General features: G+C 35.8%; 1 pseudogene; it reads left to right on the forward strand.

The window, feature by feature from the left end:
- Positions 1–297: 297 nt before the first annotated feature.
- Positions 298–10,655, forward strand: LOC121243481 (annotated as a pseudogene).
- The last annotated feature ends 13,968 nt before the right edge of the window (positions 10,656–24,623 follow it).

Here is a 24,623-nt window from a genome sequence, read left to right on the forward strand (position 1 = left end):
TTAAGAGAAGAGAGAGAAGAGAAGAGGAGTGAGAGAGAGAGAGAGAGAGGGCCTCAGTTGGAGTACTGTCATTTTCCTATATATACTCTCGAGGTAGTAAGAACACAGACCAAAATCTTTCTCCCTCTCAATCTTTTCCAATCTATTTCCATTGTTTATTTGCAACACTACGCATCCTCCCTCTCTCTCGATCTCTTTTCTTGCTGAGGATGTCTGTTTCTTGAAGAAGAAGAAGAAGAGGAGAAAAAGAGTCTTCCTATCCCATTTATATACCTTTTTTTTTCCTTACACCACGCCTTCTTCGATCTTTTTCTTTCCCCTCTTCTTTTTCCTACCCTTGAGCATAGCTAAAGGTTTTCTTTTCTCTTTGCATTCATGATACTTCTATGCTACAGATCACTCTGATATTCCGCCCCCCCCCCCCTTTTTTTTATCTTCTTTCTTTGAATTCAAAGGGTTGAGAAAGACCCACTTTAAAATGTCACAGCTATTTGGGTTTGTCTGGGTGTGAGTTTTTTCCCCTTGAATTCTATTTAATTGGAGGAGGGTTTCAGTACTTTGCGTCAGAACCAGCACCAGCTTGAGAGAACTTCTTCTTCTGAGAAAAAAATGTTCCGGAAAGACAATATCTTTGAAGAACCTTCTTTGCATCCGATTCCTGATCTTTCACTGCAAATAAGTCCTCCAAAGAGTGCCCCTTCCTCGATTTGCACTGGAACGCTTGAAGGGATTCGAGCTTCGATATTTGGCGAAAAGATGACAGCCTAAAATCCCACAGCGACAGTTCCATCAGAGACAGCAGTACTCAAGCTGAGACCGAGCTTTCTCTATCAAACCCCACATGTGGTTTGGAGGCTGAGAGTCCATGGAGAAGAAACTTCAGCACTGGTGGGGAAGAAGCTCAAGCATTAAGGCATATAAATCATGGGATTTCATCAGTACCGTTTGATCATGTTCCGGAGGGAGTCAAACCCATAAAAGGAATTCCTGTGTTCTCTTCTTTGGATCATTTTAAAGAGAGGGATAAGTTTTGCTTCAACCAAATGGCATATCCATCTTGTGCGTCTACTCGCTCTTCTGCTTCCTTCAGTCCTTTTGGTGCTGGGGGTTTTGAACCTGCAGTGTCAAGGTATAATGGGATAACCATGGAGAATCTAAGAGCCCAACAGTTTCAATATCTGCAACAACAACACCAATATGCTGTTGGGGCCTCGGATTTCTCAAATGGCTTCATAAGATCAAGATTTATGCCAAAACTGCAGAGTAGGAGGAATATGAGGGCACCAAGAATGCGCTGGACAAGTTCTCTCCATGCTCGGTTTGTTCATGCTGTGGAGCTCCTTGGTGGCCATGAAAGTACATATAGTTCTCTCTCTCTCTCTCTCAACTATTTCCTTAACTGCTACTTACAGATACTCATCTTATGATTTGTTTCCATCTTGGGTTCTCTCTTTAATCTTTGCTTATATTTTTTTGCTACTAGGGGCAACTCCAAAGTCAGTTTTAGAGCTAATGGATGTCAAAGATCTTACCCTTGCTCATGTCAAGAGCCATTTACAGGTACTGATGAGAAAAAAAAAAAAAAAAAAACACTCATCTTTCTCTCATTTACACATCACAGAAAACCAAAAAATAACACACTCCTGTTCAAGAATCAAGATCCCTCTCTCTCTCTCTCTCTCTCTCTCTCGCTCGTGGCTGTAGGGGTGCGGTGAAGAACTTATCCGTATGGCACAAGAGCCGATGAATGCAGTGAATGAATGAATGAACAGTTGAGTCTGTTCTTTTAGGAACAGGACAACTTCTACTTTTAAGGAGAGAGAAAGAAAGAGAAAAAGTAGCCATCATTTCTCAATAATAGAAGCAATTACTGACCTTACCAAACATCAACCTCGTGGCCATTAAAGAAACCATGAAAATCCAGAAAGCGAAGCATCTGATTTGATTTGATTTTTTTTTTTGACTGAGATATTATTATTATATATTGTTTTCCCATCTGAGCAGTATACTTCATTAATTTTATCTTTATTTTTGTCTAGCCACTTAATTTATTGGTTTTCTTTGTTTTATATTTTTTCTTTTTTTATGCTTAAGCAGATGTATCGAACTGTTAAGAACACTGACAAACCTGCTGCTTCCTCAGGTATTTCATATTGCTTAGCCCCTTCTTTTTCCCTTATTAATTCCATGATTTCCGCTACACGTTTGAATTACAAAAGATTCTGATCTCCTTTTGCTTTATGCTTGCCTTTTACATTTCTAGCAACATACATGTAATTTACACATGCACCTTTATTATATGTATACAAATAAACCCAAAATATAATTGAGAATGTGCATGTGTCATGTGCTGCATGCATGTATGTATGTATGTATTATCATGTATATTCATGCACCTTCAAGAATTACATATTTTAAAGGGGAAAAAAAATCAAGAATACGTACTAAACTTCCACATCGGAAGCTTTTCTATATAATTCTTTGTTTGAATTAGGATGCATTGAGATTGGCTCAAATGTCAACGCCAAACCAAGTCATGAATATAAAAAAGATGAAAAACTCCGAAGAATTCTTTTTCATGCAGATAACGAGCTTGATCGATCTGAATATGTCTGTGGTTTGCATGTTTCAGATGGATCTGGGGATGAAGATTTCTTGAACACAACGCCGGCCCTACAGCAAAATGAGAACTGTGATCTTCTCAATCAAAGAAGAGATAATTCATCAAATGCGGCTTTAGAACATGAAACGGGATACCCTTCTAATCCCTGGAGTAACTCTTCCAGGTAATCAACTCTCTCTCTCTCTCTCTCTCTCTCTCTGTGGTATTGTTTGGGTTGTTTGTACTTTCGAGGCTGTACTCTTTATGTTCAATGCATGAATACTTTTAGCTAGCTAGCATGGGAGATCTCAAAACTTTTAGCTTGCAGCTTTCGCTTTTCATTTGCTTTCTTTCTCTGTTTTGCTACTCACAATCAATGTGGCCTTGCATCAACTTTCTTAATTATATTATATGTTCAGAAAATTAGAAATAAATAAATAAGACATCCTTGGAACTAGTTGAAATTAATTACAAGCTATCTGTGTCCATAACGATATAAATTTGCGACTAAGCATGCCCTATATTAGGTCCCTATATATAGATAACAAGGCAATTACTTTATTGTTTTTTCCTTCCACATTCACTGAGTTTCTGCAGCTTGATCAGTACTACTTTTAATTCCAGCTTACCCTCATAAAACATCAGCTAAAGCTACTGCATGCTTGCAGTACGCCTCTTCTACTTTAGATAACATAATTTACCAATAAATGAGGAGTAATATATATATATATATATATATAAAAGAACTACTACAGACACAAAGAAATTATACAAAATAAACCTACAAACTGACGTGGCTTCATAAAATTCGTTAGATCTACTTTATAATAAAATTAACTTTACAATCTGATTTATTATATCAAGTCATTTTAGTCTGTAGGTTTACTTTTACGTGTTCCCTTTGTGGCTAAATTATTTTCCTATATATATATATATATATTCAAGTAAAATAAATATGTAAAGCCAGATCATAGTAATAATACTAATTATTAATATCTCTAGCGCATGATGGATCATAAATTAATAACTGTAAAGATTATACCTGATCTGATCTCATGAAACATGCATGCGTTTGGTCTGCATATATGCATGTATTTATATATGTACTCTACATGTACTCGACACCATCTGCATGCATTAATATTGCTCCAACTTCCGGCATTAATATATAGTCTTAAAAATTAGAAATTTGCTTTGGGGATTCTAGCTAGCTATATAGCTACTTCAAGTGTAGTGCATGCATGGGTCTTCAAGCTTTTATAATTATGAACATCATTAATACATGTTAGGAAAGCTATTTTCTTTTATTAATTAGATGACTGAGTAGTACTAAGACCTACCCACCTTAATTAATTTTGCATATATGCACGTACAGATATAGCATAGATTGAAGTTGTTGATAATTTCATCATTGATATAATGAAAAACAATAGTACTATAATTCAGTAGGTATATACATACGTACAATATTAATAATTAATCTAGACTACTCTCATGATAGCATGCTTGGCCTTGAATTATGCTGAAGGCTTCAACCAACCTTTATTAATCAAATTAAAGCTCTTTTAGATGACACTGTATACGTACTATGCGGTATATTTTATCGATCTCAAGTTAGCTATATTTCTCCAATCACTACAAGAAAAATGCTCAGTTGTGGCCAGACATTATTTCCTGCAAAATGATTATTTTCTGCCAAAATGAGTCGTTTTGATCGCAAATAGTTATTCTTTCATTCCACTAAATGAGGTGGCATTACTTATCAAACTTTATGTTTTGCTTTAAAAAGAATTAAAAAGATAGACTTAAGGGTGGTAAAAGTGTCATATATACTTTCTTTTTAGCTCTGAATATGATGGCATGGTTTGAAAAAAGATGCAAATGAACTCCCTCTTAATATATGTGAATTAATATGCAGAAGGCTTTCAAAATTGGTTTTGGTTTAAGAAACTAGTTTTGAAACAAAAGCTAACACCATGACCCTGGATTGAATATAGAAATTAAAGGTACTATCGAATGAGATTTCATATTATAAGTAGTCGTGAGAAGAGAGGCGTGTGGTTTATAAATAAGATTTGAATACGGTCAAATTATGATTTTGATTAGTTCTTTAGTTTGAAGTATAAGGGCCAATAAGTGGTTTGGTCTTTGGTGATAATCTGACGAGAAATTCAATATAGATTTAAGTCTTGTCTGGGGAATGAGATCAGATGATAAATCTATGAATAATAGTAAAATGACTTGTGAATAATAATAAAATGGTTTAAGTTATGATGTTTTATTGGGTTTTAGAAAATGAGAGAAAAAAAATGGAAAAAAAAAATTATAAAGTTATAATATTGTTAGAATATAATTTTTTTTTTTGAAATTTGATAAAGTTGAATTATTTTTTGTATGTTTTGTTTGATATTTTGAAAATGTTGTAATGATTAGGTAATGATTAAATAAAAAATATGAAATTTTAAAATTGAAAAATGTTTGTATTTGAATGATGTTTGAAAATGAGATGAGATGGATTCCTAGACTAGACCTTAAAATGAAGGATATTATAGCACCCTGGTTTGAGTATGGAAGTTTCCTGGATGCAACTTTCCCATTTCCTAGTCAAGAAAAGTTCTTGAGGCTTACAATGATCTTAAAGAACTTTAATTATAATATTAATTAGTCCTTTTATAGTATATAAATGAGAAGTGTTATAAATACAAAGGGATTATACAAAAGTAAACTCAACGAGTGACATGGTTTCATGTCATCCGTTAGATCTATATTACAATAAAAGTAACTTTACAATCTAATGTAATACATCAAGCCATGTCACTTTGTAGGTTTACTTTTGTGTAATTTCTCCGTGTCTAAAGTATTTCTCTATATTATAAGTTCCGTATGTGACTTAGGTTTCTCTTGGATCATTGTCGACCAAAGTGAAAAAAGAAACAAATTCTTAACAAAAATAGTTTTAAAGCTGGTTTTTATTGGGTGAAACCAATTGGAATTCGCACAAAAGGCAAGAAAATTTGGGAGATTCATAGAAGAAAGAAAATTGAGCCTCCCAACACAAGATCGCATGTGATGCAGACTGGATCTCCCATTCAATGGGAGGATTCTGACGAATTATGAGTGATGAGTCATCAAAGTCAACATAGTACTAGTAAATCCTTGTGGCATTAAGAAGCTATGGAATGACTTGGAGTTTCATGAGAACATCAAAGATTTGAATGAAAATGATTTGATCCCATAGGATGATTAAATCTCGTATAAGGTGGGAGGACTGTGATGCTATCACATGAGTGTTAAGCTCCAATTAGTTATTTACTAGGCAAAGCAAAATGTATAAATGATTCTACAATTCTTCACTAATCATAAATTTGATTCTTCATTTTGGACTACTATGGCTCACATGACGAGTGGGTTTGTGATGTCCCTTTCCCTTGTGCCACCCATAGATGGGAGAGGCTTGGTCTTAAGGTGGGGGTCAGATGAGGACAATTGGCTATAATTTATTTTCTAGCTTGGAACCAATTATAAAGTTATCTACTTATAAACACTCCTTATTTCTGCTAGTCTAAGTTTCGCAACCGTTTTTTAGAAGTGTTTTTTTAATCAATAACTTAGGTAATAGAAGATTTCAATGTTAGTGGCTTTTTGTTTAATTTGTGTTTGAAGAGAAGGTAAGTTTGGAAATTAAGGTATGAGTTTTGGATTGATGATGGTTTAGTGTTTACATTAGTTTTTGGTATTAGTGATGGACTAGAGTGTGGGTGGGTAGCGGCGGGAAGTTTCCCCAATCGAGGATTGAGTAAACTTAATGAATAAGCAAAGCATAAGATGTCTTGTGGGTTTCCAGGATAATGCTATATATAATCCTGGAGTGTGTAGTCCTCATGTACACCATTTGGAAAAAAGTGAGGGTCACTATTAAAAAAATAATTTTTTCATATGGATTTTAGATTTATCAATTTTTTTCAAAGGGAGTACGCCGAGACTTTACACTCTAAGACTACAGATATTATTTCTCGGGTTTCTAACCCACCCATAAATTTCTCGCCCGCAGAGATATATATACACGCACTATATATATATAAGGATTTTATTCATTGTTGCCCTAGTTTCTTACTTCATTTAGGCCGTCACTCAAATGTTTTTTCTTCTTTTCCTCAAATTCTTCATTTCATTTTCTTTATGTCAATAGCTTTCTCACCTCGTGCACTTCAATATAGTTCTCAACTTGCTTGATTGATTTTGGTTCTGCACCTTCTGCTTCACTCATCACCATTGGTCCACCATGACTCCTCTTCCTAGCCTTTTCCTTCGTCGAAATTATCGTTTATTGGTAAACAATGTTCTTTCTTCATCTCTCTACCTCTAATCTGGCTTATCTATCTCTTTGCTTCTCTCGCACTGTTTATCGATATATAGGTCTCTTGAATCTTGATTTTTAGCCTTCATAGGAAATTTTTAGTCACTGATCAGGTCTTGTTTCTATTAAGGGCGGGGGTAGCTAGCAAGCCGACTAGAGAGCAATGGTGTTTGGAGATGAATTCTTTGATAGATTCGGGCTTACCAATTATAAGATCATAAAATTCATATAAAAGTATTAAGAGTGTTTTATATAAAATCATAAACTTCATACCAATTACAAAATTAATTAGTATTAAATTCATATGTGATGAGACCTTTAAACTTGCAAAATTTGTGAGGTACTGATCAGTGCTGATGAGGATAATGTGCATTTAGAATTCAGATTACGATTCAACAATTTATGATTTGGGAGAGGATCGATCGATGATGTGCCTTCACAAAGAATAATAGAGTACTTTAATTTAGGGCCAATCTCAGATCCTCTAGAATACTTATATACGATATTTTACTAGGTTTTTAATTTTAATCTCTATCATTGACGTCTTCAATGGTAAATACTCTGTTAAATCACATCTATATATAATATATCATGCACTTTCAAATTCAAATATTAATTATCATCTTATAGTATTTATCATCTTATATTAGTATGTGCTTAATTATAATAAGCACGTACAATATTGACTTTAAACTTACAAATAATCATAAATTAACGCGGACATGGTACGTAACATCTTTACCATTGAATAGGAAATACAGGAAATCAAGTTTCATCTAGAATCAACCTATATATATATATATACACATACTTAGGTACGTTGGTTGCCGGCCGGGCTGGTGTGTCGGGTTGGTTGGCTATTCAAATCTTATGGGAACCTTTACAAGAGTGGAAGTAGGAGATAGCTAGGGGAGAGGACGCTGGTGCGTGGCCGGAGAAGGAATGGTTGAAGAAGGATCTTATATATACTCTCTACTAGTACTGCATGTACGTACGTCTACATAGCCTACCAAAACATAGGAGATATACATATATTATAAGGAGAACTAAAGCATTCTTGCAAGAGATTAGTCTCGTCCTCATGAGACTGAACTCTTAATGCTTTCCGGCCTCGTAGATTCTGACTTAGGGATACTAATTGGCTAGAATTGGGCGCTATTTTTACTAATTGCTTTTCCTAGCACTTGTTTAATTGTATGACAACGTCCTAGGAATCCATCGAGCAGGGCTTGCATGCATGCTTGCGTCGACATGCACTCATGCTGGGTGGCGCCGAAAAAGTTTGAAATTAATTGAAGGATTACTTTGGTACTGCAGCAAGCTGCATGCTGCTGCTTTCTTTCTATTGAACTGAAAAGTGTAAGGCAAGTGAACATATGCTCTTTTGCTTCAATCCCCCGCCATCTTTACACATGTGACAGCTAATGATCTTTCTTGACATGCATGCAGTACGTACAACTTTGGTAAAAGAAAAAAAAAAAAAGGGTTTTGTTACTTTTGTACAACTTTAACATTGCAGTACATACATTAATATAACATGATCGATCTGGTTCATGTTGTGATTCTAATGTGTTCATTGATTGGAAAGTATAATTAGTAGCTAGCTAGGATCTACATATAATTCCAATCCTCCTGGCCGGGTTCTTGGTCTTTAGCTAGCTAGCTTACCTTCAAATGCTATATATATATATATATATATATATATATATATATATATATAAGGGTCATAGAAAGTTCATGATGTGCGACCTGGAAATCGGCATTTTATAACATTTTAGGGTTTTGTGCTGAGTAGATCGATGTACATGATCACAACCAGGTCAGGTAGCTATATATATTAGTACCCCTAAAATCATGAGTACCACAACTGGAGAGATTACTGCAGGAATTAGGAATGAATTTAAACTTTTTCTCGAGCTAGCCTAGCTAGCTGCATCCATTCACACTTCTGCTAGCTAGCTGCTAGCATGGTATATCTCTTTACTCTTTAGTAATTAATAAAATGTACAAGATAAGTACTATGAGTACTGGATTTGTTTGATATCTGATCAGTACGTAGGAACAATTCTATGCATGACCCCAAATAGCAATATTATATGAGGCTTTGCTAGCTAGCTTGGTTTTACGGTCTGTTGCATTTCTTTTCTACTTGTCTAGCTAGCAAGACTTGACCTAAATGCATGCACGTCTTCAATCACCAGTACTTAACAAGCATATATATATATATATATATATATATATATAACTACAAGAAAATTACTTATTTGTGACTAGCTATTTCCTGTCAAAATGATTATTTCGTATCAAAATAAGTTTGTTTTGTCGCAAATAGTCATTATCATCATAAATAATCCGTCATAATTACTCATTTTTCTTGTAACGATAGTACATGAATAACTGGACATTGAATTAATTATATTAATAGGCGGCTTTGAATTTGCCAGCCTACGTTATTATTTTTGAAACTTTTTTAGGGTGAGGATTAATCATGAAGAATATGATCACTGGCCTCCATTTTATGGATTTTATTAATGTAAAGAGTGATGCTCTGTCGGAGTTTTTGGACAAAATCATTGAAGAATATTAATTAATTTTCTTACTAAATTGTTGCAGTGGAGGGTCATGGGTGCAAGCCAGTTCGAGGAATCTGGATAAAATAAGACCAGAAATGCTGCCATCTCAACTAAGAATATCTGGAGACCAATTTGAGGTAGCTAGCTAGCGACCTAATTAATGCTAGATCATATTAATGATACTTTTAAAATTAGGCAATTAATTTATATATATTCCCTAGCCTGCAAGGAATGCTTATATATTATAACCTATCATCGGCATGCATGCCCAAGCACCCTCAAACAATACATGCATGTCCATGAATCATCTATACATGATCATGATCTTTAATGCATCATGTCTTACCATACACTCAAGCGGCCTTTTGTTTTATATAATTATAGTTTGGTTTAGAACTTTTAAATGATATAAGATAACTCCACTTTGGTGAATTATGCATAAAATCTCCCAACATCGTTTTATACAAATCTGGTTCTGCTTTAGTACTATATATATATATAATATATATATTCTTTTTAACAAATGGTTGCTTTTTTGAGTGCTTTTGTGACCTAAAATTAACTGATATAAGTTTCTAAACTCCTGGCTGCAGGTAAGTGATCATCATTTTGCCCAATCAAGAAACTCCAAAAGATCAAGTTTTGATCACCTCAAGAATCCTAGCTTGGAGTTCACTTTAGGGAGACCCGACTGGCACAGCAATGATCAACACGACTAATTTCAATTAATGGTATGGCCATATATAATTATTGTTTTAGTATTTCCAAGATAAGGAAATAGGGGCTGGAAAAAGCAGTACTAATATATAATATTAATATAGGTAGTACTACAGTTAGTGATCAGCCACTAAGAAAAATGATGATCATGATCTCTCTATAAGTTTTTTTTTTTTTTTTTTTGTTGGGTTTTATCTTCTTCTCCTGTAACTTGCTTTCAAGTCTGTACATACTTCTTCATGTGCTAAAAGCTGCTCATGATGGTTGTGAGGTGATGTGAATCAGTAAATTTCATGAATGAAGCTGCAAAAAGCAGAAGAAAAGAAAAGAAGAAAAAAAAAAAAGGAAGGAATCAGTACTTATAATGGTGCATTATATGGCTTTTATTCTCTCATGATCTTTTTCAGTGCCCTCCTCTCTATCTCTTCAATGTGTGGGGTCATTTCAAGTGATAAGTGTGTGAAATCTTGACTTCTATGGTCTGATCTTTTGTTTCTTATGGTCATTAAGAGATTCATGTCTGATTTGAAGTTTCATTTTTGGACCAAGAATAATATTTTATAATAAGCTAAAAAGGAATAAGTTAATAAAGTTCTAAAAGTACTGATCAGCCTGCATGCTGTAAAGACATGAACATGGAAGGGTGGCCGGGAATAATATTACAATTTGATCTGTTGTTCACATGTAAACCACATTAATTACTTTTTGATAAAATCTGCTGATCTAATTTGCGTGTAACACACATCGATCATGGTGTTGCTTTTGGGACACTGATCAGTACAGCTTTACTTGATACCGCCATTAAAATTTCTGTCAATTGCGGGGTGCACTATGACCCACATCTAATTATTTTAAACCTTACTGTTGGAACAACAACGACAGAAAAACACATAATATAATATAGAAAATACAACGGCTACAAAGAGATTTAATAAAAATAAATTCATCAATTATTAATATTTTTTGACGTGATATGTTATATTATAAATTATGTCGGGCCACTTCCATAGTTATATATATATATTATATAATATATATATATTATGTATGTGTCATGAATGATATGACTATCATGATCAGAAATCTACGACAGTACGTAGTAGATGGCTAGCTTTGGTCTTAAGTGGAGCATATATATATATATATTCTGATCAGCAAGATTGCAACTTCATGACCAGTTTATGTCTATTTCATTAATTATTAGATCTTGGCAAGAATATATTAATAAAAAATAATATAATCTTCCATCTCCTTATAGTACCTGTACATGTAGTAAACGTGAACTTTCGTGGGAAAGTTTTGAAGGAAAGTTTAGGCCATGAAACTATCTTACAGATCATGAAATGTTGGGTATTGGCCCATCACGAAACTGTTAATCATGTGGCTAGCCACCGATCAACATAAAATGTCTGTCTTAATTATTTCACGAAAAACAGCTTACACACACACTCAAGCTGAATTTCAGCTTAGCAGAAAAAAAAAAGAAAACAACAACACCACCAGAACTAGCAAGGATTCTGTCCATTTCATTATTTTTCTTCATAATATTGAATGGTGTTTTGCCGAATTCATTCAGAATTAATGATCATAATAAACAAGTTTATTAATATGATCAAATATTAGATATCAAGAGTTAGATGGCCATAACTTAATAAAGGTTGAGATGTGGTTGATATGATGAAAGAGAAAAGCTCCCAACCGGATGGGTTTAAAACCTATTTTCACACCAGCTAATAAAATCGCGACATGTAGGCATATCAAACTCCATCCTCCTGCACACTACAAGAACAGACCGTTCTCACCCTATCCCCCTCTCAAACATGCTATTTCCTGAACTCCCTCTCTCCTAAACGTTCTCTCTATCTCTCCCTCTCCCTTCCTCACGCCGACGGAAGCCCCACCTGTACTTGTCTTCAACGCCGATGAAAGGTAAAAAAAATTTTGAAACCCATTTTTTGTGCGATTTCCTTCATTGCGATTTGTGTTAGTCTGTTTGGTTCTCTCATCTATTGTGCGATTTCCATCATTGCGATTTTTGTTGGTCTGTTTGGTCTTCTCATCTGTTGTGCGATTTCATGTACTGAAGGATATATGAGAAACGATAGAATATTACAACACTTCATTCTCGGTAGGAACTTTTTGCAAACACTTGGTGCCCATGGTCATTTGATGATTAATATTTGAGTTTGCTCCATGATTATGATAATGTTGCATGGTCCTTTGACAAACTCGATATACATTATGCCTCATTTTGGATTTGTGTTCATGATCTTCCTCTAGGCGGCATCAATTCTAATGTTGTTAAAAAAATTAGGGACTTTGTGGGGCTAGTTGAAGATATGGATCTTGGTGATGAGAAAGGGGTTTGGTGTGAGTATTTGCTTATCTTGGTTTGCCTGGATGTATGTAAACCTCTTCCAAGGGGCAAGAAGATCTCATTGGGTATTGTAATAATATGCAACAGAGAGAATGCCAAAAGAATGATTTCATTTATATTGATAGATATTTATATACAATGTATATAAGAGAGATTATATACAACTAAGCATGTGAGATTATAAGAGAGATTATATACAACTAAGTATGTGAGATTATAAGAGAGATTATATGGCAGGAGCATCATCTTGATTTTGTAATGGTAGAATGCCTGAATCATGATGATCTCTTGATATGCTCTGATACTCTTCTTTGTTGTTTCTTTTGCTTGTCGTTTTTGTTGTGTTGCTGAGTATAGTATGCTTAACAGCTCCCCTCAAAATAATATGTTATTTAATATTTATCTATCTATCGATACCTTTGTTTTGGGCTTTACCTAGACACTGCAGAGTATAATATGCTTTACCATTTGGTTGGTTATAAATTAATGGATTGCCTTATTTGTTTGTTTGCAGCAATATAGAGATTAGTGGAGAAGACACCATATCTAGCTTACAGTCTATGAGGGAAGGAGATGAAAGAATCTCGGGACAAAGACCACTATGTTATTGAAGCATTCCCTCCAAAATGTTGACGTCGGGCAACCTAAAAAGTTTTGGTTTGCGGTTTTTCAATTGTCCAAATTATAAGGATAAAAAATAATATAGCTTTTTTGAATGGATTGATCGTAAAATGGAACTACCAGATTGTTGTGAACGAACCTTAGAAATAGCACATCGAAGAAATGAAAGGATAGTATCTAAATGTGCAAGAATTGAACACATGAAATTCCAATCGATGAAGAAGAAGTACAAATGTGCCTTGATTACATTTTGGATTGTATTTATTGTGTTATTTCTTAGTTTGAAATTTAGTGAGCCTTCATGCTCTGTAAATCATTTAATGCTACATTAAGATGTACTTGGCTTATCGGAGCAAGTTGTATTTATATATATATTTTTTTTATGAATATTATTTGGTAAATGGAGTGCATTTTTTGTGATTCAAATATTAAGTGTTATTGTTATATGGAGTCCATTGAAATGTTAAGGCTAACTTACAAATTAGGAAGAGAATTAAATACCAACAAATCAAATGGGAATTGCCAACCACAAAAGTATCTTGGCTATACAATCATTGCCAACAAATCATCCCCATATAGATAAAACGTGGATATTTGTTATAAACATGAGCTAGATAAAACGTGGGAGGAGATGATCCAGCCAACCACAAAGGTATCATGGCTACAAAAGTGAATGGCACAAAAAAAATTCCAAGATGCCCAATAATTAATTATATTCTAAAAAGTGAAAATTCCAGACTATTCCACATTCTTCATTTTGTGACTTTGTTGGAAATTGAATATTTCTACAAATAAAGAAAAATTTTCATCAAAGGATGACAATAAGTGACCAAATCAAACATTTAAATATAAAATAAACAAGATAAGATTAGTATTCATTCATGTATATCAAATGTTGTTGACATGGTGGCCAGGTCTGTAGGTAATGTAGTTGAACTTGGTTCGACCATACCACTATAAAAAAAAATTTCACTAAGTTAAAAGCTTCACACAAGGAACATACGACATAATTAAAAACAGAATGAAATCAATGAAAGTATCTATGTGATGGACATTTCGTTCTAACATGTCCTTCTTGTTTACAAATGTTGCATCGTTGTTTCTTTATTGGTACATTTTCCTTTAGATTCTTTTGTCATACTATTTTGGGTTTTCCTTTAGAAACAATGATTGCAGGATCATGCAATGAAAAGTTAGAGACTATTTTGCTCTGGACCACATGACCCTCCGTATTACCACCACCACCACCACCACCATCATCATCATCATCATCACTCATCAAGAGAAGCTCTTGATGAATAGTCTCTATTCCCCTACAAGCATCCTCATATTTCTTAATAGATAGTGACCCCATCTTAGCAACTATATAAAACTGTCTCATCAAATGATATTTCTCATCAAATGCAGTTGGGACCGTCTCCAATGACCCCTCATCGACACATATCCCATGTACCATGCGTCTCTTTGCATTGATCATCCACATCTCTAACACATATGATTATAGTACAAGGTCCAAATATTTTTTTTTTTGTCAAAACTTGTAGGATGTGCAGGCATAGAAAGCCAATAAATTCAAACTTGCAACATGTGCAAGAGACAACATTTTTTCCATCGAAAGTGTTACTTCACATACTGGCTTTTCACTCCCATTAATGGCCACCAAATAAATTTTTCATCTATCTTCCTCATGTGTTTTGTGTGCCTTGAACCGTTGGCTATTACATAACTCATCTTGGAAGATCAAAAAGGATTTTCTTGTGTAGACCTTGGCCACTTCCTCTTCAATACTGTAAGAAGTTTTCATAATTAGCCTTGATGTTTTTGTCTTCACATCTTTGACTTTCTCACTTAGATAATGAGCATTCAAAACTTTATCATATTGATGGACGAAGTCACTTATCATCGTACTTGAACGAATATAGTCTTTGCAAAACTTGTTCATACTCTCACTTTGTTGAGTTATGGACATTCCAACGCAAAATATAGATCTCAAGTAAGCGGGAACCCATTTTTCTCTCTTGACATAAATATTTTGCAACTAACTATTTTCTTCCAACTTGTACTTCACTAACATTTCAGTCCACTCAAACTCAAACTCTTCAATAGTTAGTGTGTCATGAATACAATAGTTAAAATCATATTTAAATTGTGGATATCTGTTATAAATATGAGCTAGATGTTCAGGGACTTTTTGTAGGATATGCCATAACCACAATTTGTGAGTTGTGATTTTTTACCTTCCATCGGCTTTGAAAGAGTGCAGGTGGGGCGTCCGTCGAAGTCGGCTTTGAAGACGAGTGCAGGTGGGGCTTCTGTCGACGTCGCGTCAAGTGGGGATTCAGTCGAGTGGGGCTTTCGTAGGAGAGAGGAATGGAGAGGGAGAGAACGAAGAGGATGAGCTACGGTTTGGTGCAGGTTTGGTGGAGGATGAGTGTAGGTTTGGTGCAGGAAGGGAGATATATACAACGGAGAGAACAGAGGGAGAGAATGAGAGAAAGGAAGGGATGAGTGTAGGTTTGTCGTACTGGTTTGGTGCAGGAAGGGAGAGTGAGAGAATAGAGAGAACGTCTAAGAGAGAGGGAGTTTAGGAAATAGCGTGTTTGAGAGAGAGAGAGGGAGAGAATGGTCTGGTGTTGCCGTGTACAGATGATGGAGTTTGAGATGCCTATGTGTCGTGATTTTATTGGCTGGTGTGAAAATGGTTTTTAAACCCATCCGGCTTGGAGTTTTTCTCATGATGAAAATATGATCAAGATCTCTTTCAAGATTTTATACGAATTCAAGCTGACATGGGTGTTAAGCGGGAGATTAAGATAGACATATGAATTTAACTCTATAGTATTTATTGATCAATGAATGCTATCCAAAAATCCCAAGTAATAAATATTATACAATCCCTGTGGCGCCCCCGACCCCCATGTAAGGAGACACGGGAATTGAGACGCCAGGATGGCGACAACACGGTCACGCATCCCAACGATAGTGCCAAGTGTGTGTACATGCAACAGTGTATAATAAACAAAGTAACGGATAAGTAAGTCAACTAAGTACCATAATGATTAATACAAGTTAAACAATCAGTAAAAAGATTTAAAAATTATACAGTCATCCAAAATAAATATTTTACAAGTCTCAAACCAAAACGAGTGATCCCAGATCACTCCTCGGGCGGAGCCGAATCCTCAAGCTCACCCTCAGCCTCATCTGCATCGAAATCTACGTTACCATAAAATAATACCGCAGGTAAGTATAGATCAAACAACTACGAGATAAAAATACATTAATGCGACCAACATGCATGCATATGATGAAATATGCCTTAGATCCAAAAATACTATTTTCTCCGAAAATAGATATTTTCAATACAAGCCAAAATCTCATTTTGGCCCAAAAATAATACTCCGTCATTTTCTCAAAAAATGACCCAAATCAATAAAACCTCATTTTTCCAGAAAATAAATCACATAAAATCCTTTTAATCAACACATGCTATTTTTCCAGAAAACAGCCCATTATTCCATTAACAAATGCACCATGATCTCCCCTAGGGATCATCTGCATGTCCTGGCTTCGTAGCGATGCTCAGTTCCGCGCCGAGCGCGTTCGTGGCCAAGCACCCACTACGCAACGAGAGATGCCCAGTTCCGCTCCCAGCGCGTTCGTGGCCAAGCATCCTCTAGCCCCTGCCAGCAGAGGGGCCACAGAGTCGGCACGAGACCATCTCGTCCGATCCCGTTGTCGCCCAGCGACAACCCAGGGGACGTCACTCAGTATATTCTGCTCCCGAGTGACCAGAGGAGCTCCACCGAGATAATACCACATCTCGACTTGGGGTCGTGATACACACGCACCCAAAATCCTTTAACACATGAAAATCCAGTTTTCTTGAAACACATGAACATGAATGCATGTACACGAAAACTCAATTTCCTTTACAAACATGATCATGCATGTAATATGCCATGTACATGAACAACACCATACCAACAACCAACATTTCACAATACCAACCAAATACACAACTCCATCCACAATCAATCCGACCCCCGAACTCCCCGGACTCAGTCCGGCATGTCCAACCAGATCACAATAATATGAGTTTGTGCAAAAATATATTTAAATCACGATAGTTTTTTGGAAAAATACTTACAGTGCTATATAATAATTTCCAAAGGATCATGGAGCTGCAAAAGGTGGCGACACAACAACGTAACAGTGTAAAATACACTGTGGCCGTGGGTCTCAAAAACTCACTTTTGAATGGAGACAAACCAAAATCCGAAATTGATAGGGTAAGGCCTAGAGAGGTCGGTGAAGCTAGTGGTGGTGGTGGTTTGCCGTGGGTGGCGGCGTAAAGGGCGGTTTTAGGCCAAAAATGTCGAAATCGGAGATGGAGATAGATGGCCTTCACCGGTGGTAAATCGGAGCCAAGGATCGGTGCTTTGGATTGCTAGGAGGTCGAGGATGAAGTGGTGAAGAAATGGTGGCCGGTGGTGGCGCGACGGCAGCGCTGGAGTGAAGAGAGCGCCGCGGCTTGGTGTGGTGCGTGGGGGCTATCGGCAGCAATGGAGGAGCTGGAAACGGAGGGAGGTGGTCGTCGGCCGGTGGGGAAGCTGATGGGAGGAGCGGTGGGGTGCACGGTGGCGCGCGGCGGCTGGGCTGGGAGAAGAGAGAAGCGGGCGGGCAAAGAGGGGAGCAAGGCAGCGCAGGAAGAGAGAGAGAGAGAGGGGAGAGAAAAGAAAGAGAAAAAGAAAAGAAAAAGAAAAGGGAAAAAGAAAAATGGAGGGAAAGAAATGAGGTCCAATCCCCATATCTTGGGTCACAAAAAATGATCCAACGAAAATGATTTTAAAATAGTATCTCAATTAAAATAATTTAAACGTAATGATGAAATGAAAATAAAATATTTAAATCCAACAATCAATTAATTTAAAATAAAGAGAGATTCAAATGCATAACAGTAATTAATATTAAGGAAACATATCAAATTTAATTTTTCACAAACTAAAAATCATAAAAATAAACCCACTAAAAATTCGATAAACTTAAAATAAGAGAATAAATTTTTGAACAAATAAAAATAATCTTTCAGTAAAAATACACTAAAATACAAGGTGTTACAATCTCCTTCATGTGTTTATCATTCTTGCACTTAAGGAGATTCGATGCTTAGGGAATGAGATGAGATAAGACAAGAATTTTGTGAATAGTAGTGAAATAATTTAAGTTAAGATATTTTATTAGATTTTGGGAAATGAGAGAAAAAATTTGAATAAAAATATTATAAAGTTAAAATATTGCTATAATATAAATTTTTTAATATAAATTTTGTTTTAAAATTTGAAAAAAAAAAGTTTTATTTTTTGTGTTTTGTTTAGAATTTTAGAAAAATTGTAATGATTAGATAATGATAAGTTGAATAAGTTGAAGATTTGAAATTAAAAAATGTTTGTGTTTAAGTGATGTTTGGGAAGAAAATTATAAGAAAAATTAAGATGAGATGAGATGAAATGAGACGTATTTTGTGGCGCCCCCAATCCCCCTTATATAAATACACAGGGATCGAGACGCCAGGATGGTGACAACGCGGTCACACATCCCAACGAAGTGCCAGTGTGTGTACATGCAACAGTGTACAAATAAAATAACGCAGCGGATAGTCAAATAAGTACCAGAATTTAAATACAAATATTTAACACAATTTATCTTTAAAAAAATAAATATACAGTCATCCCAAATATAATACAAAAGGTAAATACATAAATTGATAAAAACACATAACTCACTAAACAGGAGCAATCCCAGATCACTCCTCTAACGGAGCCAAGCTAAGGCTCGTCATCATCATCTGCATCAAAATCTGCGATACCATAAAATGGTACCACAGGTAAGTATAAACCAAACAACTCTCGGGATAAAAATACATTAATGCAACCAACAATATAGCAAAATACATTTAGCCATAAAATATCATTTTTTCCCAGAAAATGATTATTTCCAACACACGCCAAAAATCCCATTTTGGCCCAAAATAACCGTAAAACATTTTCTCATAAAATGATTCACACAAACAATCCATTTATCGAACACTGTAGGCGGGAATCGCAGGCGGGACTCTACCACCGTCCCTGCTTACCACCATCCCTACCGCGTGCACCGTAGGCGGGAATCACAGGCGGGACACAACCACCATTCCTGCTTACCACCATCCTTAACGCGTGCACCGTAGGCGGGAATCACAGGCGGGACTCTACCACCATCCCTGCTTACCACCATCCCTACAGTTCCTTTACACACAATGCATACTTAACAGAGCACTGTAGGCGGGAATCACAGGCGGGACACAACCACCATCCCTGCTTACCACCATCCCTACAGTCTCTTTTCCTTTTACTCATATGAAAATCCAATTTTCAATAAACACATGAACATGTATGCAATCATGCGAAAACCCAGTTTTCTTTACAAACATGATCATGCATGCAATATGCGATGTACGTGAACAAGTCATAACCAACAACCAACAACCACAATTCATAATGCAAACAAACACACAACTCCGTCCACAATCCATCCGACCCCCGAAACTCCTCGGACTCAGTCCGGCAAAACAAACCAATTCACAGATAATATGTGTTAGTGCAAAAATATATTTAAATCACGAAAGTTCTTTAAGGAAAATACTTACAGTGCAATATAATAATTTCCGGAGGATCTCGAAGTTGCAAGTGGTGATTTCTGAGCAACACCACAGTGTAAAATACACTGTGGCCGTGGGTCACAGATACCCACTTTTCAACGAGGACAAACGAAGACCCAAGATTGATAGGGTAGGGCCTAGGGAGGTCGGTGAAGCCAATGGTGGCGGTGGTTTGCCGTGGGTGGCGGCGGAATGGGCGGTAGAAGACCAAAATGCCCAAATCGGAAATGTAGTTGGTGGAGCTTCACCGGTGACGGATCGGATGTGGGGTTGGGTCCAATGGGTTGCCAAGAGGTCGGGGATGAAGTGGTAGGAAGATGGTGGCCAATGGTGGTGCGACGGCGGCGCAACGGCAGAAAGAGTGCCGCGGCTTCGAAGAGCTACTGGTGGTTAACGGCGGCACGGATGGAGGTGAGGTTGGTGGGGTGAGGTCGCCGGCGGCTGGGGATGCTAGCGGGCTGGGCGGTGAGGGCCACCGCCGGCTCACGGCGGCGCTGGCGTGAAGGTGGCCCGCGGCTTCGTGGGGGGCGTGTGGGCTACCGGCGGCGAGGTAGGGGCTGAGATTTGGGAGGTGAGGTCGCCGGAGGGAGGGGGAGCTGGTCGGCTGGGCGGTGTCGCGCACGGCGGCGCGACGGCGGCGCTGGGAGGAGACGATGGAAACGGGCGGAGGAGAGGAGAGAGAGAGATCGCGCGGGAGAGGAGAGAAAATAAGGAAGAAAAAGAAAAGAAAGAAAAGAAAAAGGAAGGAAAGAAAAATGGAGGGAAAAGAAATGAGGTCCAATCCTCATAACTTGGGTCACAAAAAAGATCCAACGGAGACGATTTTAAAACCACAAGTTAAATAAAATAATTTAAACGTAATGGTAAAGTCAAATTGAAATAATTAAATCCCACGGTAATTAATTTAAATATTAAAAGCAATTTAAATGCATAACAATAAATAAATATTTGGAAAGCACATAAAAATAATTTTCACCAAATTAAAATCATAGAAATAAACTTACCAAAAATCCAACCAATTTTAAAATAAGAGGATAAATTTTTGAACAATCAAAAATAATCCTTCAGTAAAAATACACTGAAATACGGGGTGTTACATATTTCCCAAACATGCCCTTAGACCTTTGAATTCAAACGAGAATTTGAATGGATCATTTATATTCCCAAATTCGGAACCATTTCATTTGTAAATAGCCACTTGAAATTTAAGAATTTAACATATATGGTAAAAAACATAAGACCCTTATCCAATGGCACAACCATCCTCAAAGAATATGGGTTGCTCACTTTACATCCTCACGAATGACAAGTTAAACTAGTAGTTGATCAACCATTGAGAGGGACTAAAGCACTGGAACTCCAGGTGGTAGCCTTTTTCCCAGTACAAAAACATTATAGCTTTAAACTCCACCTTGTAAATTTAAGCTAGGCCTGGTTTGGATAGAGATATGCCTCCATTTCATCTGGTGGTGTAACCGGTCCGATCCAATCTGGTTTTGGACAAAATTTAGAATCGAACCAGTATGTACTAGTTTTGCATTTTTCAAAACTGATTACGTTCCGGTTACCCTCCTAAACCGGTACTTCCGGTTTTATTGATTTCCAGTCCGGTTTTCCAGTTTATATATGTAGTAACAAAAATAAACATCTTAATAAAAGCAGCTATAACTATAAAATTATTAATAACTAAACCAAAGGTGGGGAGCTTAATGCAGGCAACCTGTCCAACTACTGTATTTTGTTTCATTCAGTGTCAAAGACCAAGTACAACCATTCTTTTAACTATAAACATCCATATGCTATAGTGGGTTTATATATGCTAAAAAATATATATATATATATTAATATTATAAGCTCCAATTAATTTCTTCACCCGATCCATATATGAAAGTCTCTCATCTGCATGCATATGTTAATTTCAAAGTAATTTCTTACATGTTATTATTCCTTATTGTTATTTTTATTTATTTTTGTTGAGCCTTCACAGTTTAAAACAGGTAATATGCAATGGAGCAAAGCCACTTGAAAGCTTTCATTCCACTCAGAATCTCAGATGCTTAATCAAACAAAACAAACAGAGCTTTAGGCTAACGTGGTTCTTAGAAAAAAAAAAACTAGGAAGTCTGCAACCCAAACATATCATTGCAGATTAAACAAACAAAGTTTCAGTGCTTCACTATTGAGTATTGACGTTAGAAAAATAAAGATCCTCAAGAAAAATTACCGTTGAAGTAGACAAATGTGAGAGAGGGGCTGCCGGTTGCGTGAGAGATGGGAGGGCTACGTGAGACGGTGAGAGAGTGAGGAAGAGAGGTGAGGCCGGGAACGTTGGATGCAGAGAGGCCGTGAGAGGGCAAAGATGGAGGCCGTGAGGAAGAAAGGTGAGGTCGAGAATGGTGTGTGTGCGACGTGAACGGCTCGAGAGGTGAGGTCGTGACTCGTGAGGGCAGAGATGTAAAAAGGCCGTGAAAGGGCAAAGATGGAGGATGTGATTCGTGAAGCAGAGACTAAGGCAGAGTGAGAGAGTGAGGAAGAGAGGGGCAGGTAGCGTCTTAAGGTTTACCGTTTGAGAGTCTAGAGGTGCAACGGCATCATTTAGTTATAAACTTATAATATCAAAATTATTAGTATATTACTAATAGTCTAATTAGACTAAACTCTTATACTATAAGTCTATAACTATATTAGTAATTTAGTATAAGTATAACTATAGTCTATATTAGACTATTAGTATTAGAATAAATATTAGTATTAATTATAGCTATATAATATATTAGACTATATAATAGTATTAATATTAGACTATTAGTATTAGTTATAGTGATTTAGTATAATTATATAAGTATAACTATAGTCTATATTAGACTATTAGTATAACTATAGCTATAGTGAGTTTGATAATTCTTATATTAGCATTAGACTATAGTATTATTATAAATATTAGTATTAATTATAGTGATTAGAATAACTATATATTAGTATATTTTAATTGTTATAGTGAGTTTAATTTATTATAACTATATTATTGATTGACTATAGTGATAGGATTAGTATAGTAATTTAGTATTAGTATTACTATATCATTATTTTATATGTGATTATTTAGTATAGTGATTTATAGATAGACTTAAAGTATATTACTAATAGTAATATAGTATTAGAATATTAGTATTATTATAAATATTAGTATTAATTATAGTGATTAGAATAACTATATATAGTATTTGTTAATTGTTATAGTGAGTTTAATTTATTATAACTATATTATTGATAGTATTATAGTGATAGTATTAGTATAGTAATTTATTATAGTGATAGTATAAGTATAGTAATTTAGAATTTTTTTTTTATAATAATGGACCACATTCCATTAATTAATAGAGAACATACAAAGCTGACTTACAAACGAGTCAATTACAAACGTTAATAGCTTCCCAGCACACTTCCGTGACTGACATGGTCTAGTCCAGACGGCACATCTGTAACACCCATTTCCCGTAGGCTAGGAGTGTCACGTACTTTTCATAAAAATAAAATCCGGCAAGAGATCTCAAATTTCATAAATGAAATCAGCAATTTATTTTGTAGAAAATGTCTAATAAAAAGTCTTCCAAAAAATATTAAATGAAATAAACTGAACGAAACTCATATCATAAAAACATGTTTTATTTTAGAAAGTCTGAACAAAAATTTAATGTTCCTTCTACTCCTGGCCTGCCTGCTCGTATTCATTATCATCACCTGGGTGGTTTAAAACATGAAAATAAACAAAAATGAGTCGAAGACTCAACAAGGAATCCATCACAACGTAAACATACTAAATATAAGGTTTTCATAAAAACTTTCATGCTGAGAGTTTAAAATCATGACTATAAATACTGATGCTTGTGCTATGCATGACTGTTTAACTGAATTAACTGACTGATCTGACTAATTAATCTGACTGATCTGATTTATCTAACTGGCCAACACACTTAACCCTGTATGCGAGGTTGTGCACCAGCCCCACATCCTGCGGCCGCAAGGGGAGCCGCTGATAGTATTCTGACATACTATGGTGGACCACAACTGAGTTTGTGGCTTGCACTCCACCCTGAAACTGAACTGCATTGGTACCATGCATCTGAATGACCATCTTATTAACTGATCTTATCTTTTATCTTTCACTTGAATTTAAGATGGCTTACGTGTCTTATACACATGAGATGCATGACATAATACATACATAATTATAATTTCTGAATCTGAACATGATGCGGAATGACATGATCGTATGCTATGCTAGATGACATGTTTGCATATGATATGAGTGGTTCATAAATAATGGCTGGAAATGAACTGGCTTGAATACTAATTATCTATAAACTGAACTGTGATGATCCTAAACTTGTGATCAAATTACTTACCTCGCTGCGTGTCTTCTTGAATAACACTTCATAACTTGAGACCTATACGAAATAATAACTATCACTAAATTGGTTTGGAAACACGTACTAATATCTTACTTAATTAAATCTACAATCTAAAAGATAGTGTTAAACAATTCAATAAATTCTAGTGTCTAAATTACTAAAAATACTAATTTATAATTTAGATGAATACTCAACTATTTCAAAATAATTCATAAAACTTAAATTCTTCGACTAAGTTTCAGTTCTTAACATAATTATTAAATC

The sequence above is a fragment of the Juglans microcarpa x Juglans regia genome, chromosome 8D, assembly GCF_004785595.1.
Source record: "Juglans microcarpa x Juglans regia isolate MS1-56 chromosome 8D, Jm3101_v1.0, whole genome shotgun sequence".
NCBI classification, from domain to species: Eukaryota; Viridiplantae; Streptophyta; class Magnoliopsida; order Fagales; family Juglandaceae; genus Juglans; species Juglans microcarpa x Juglans regia.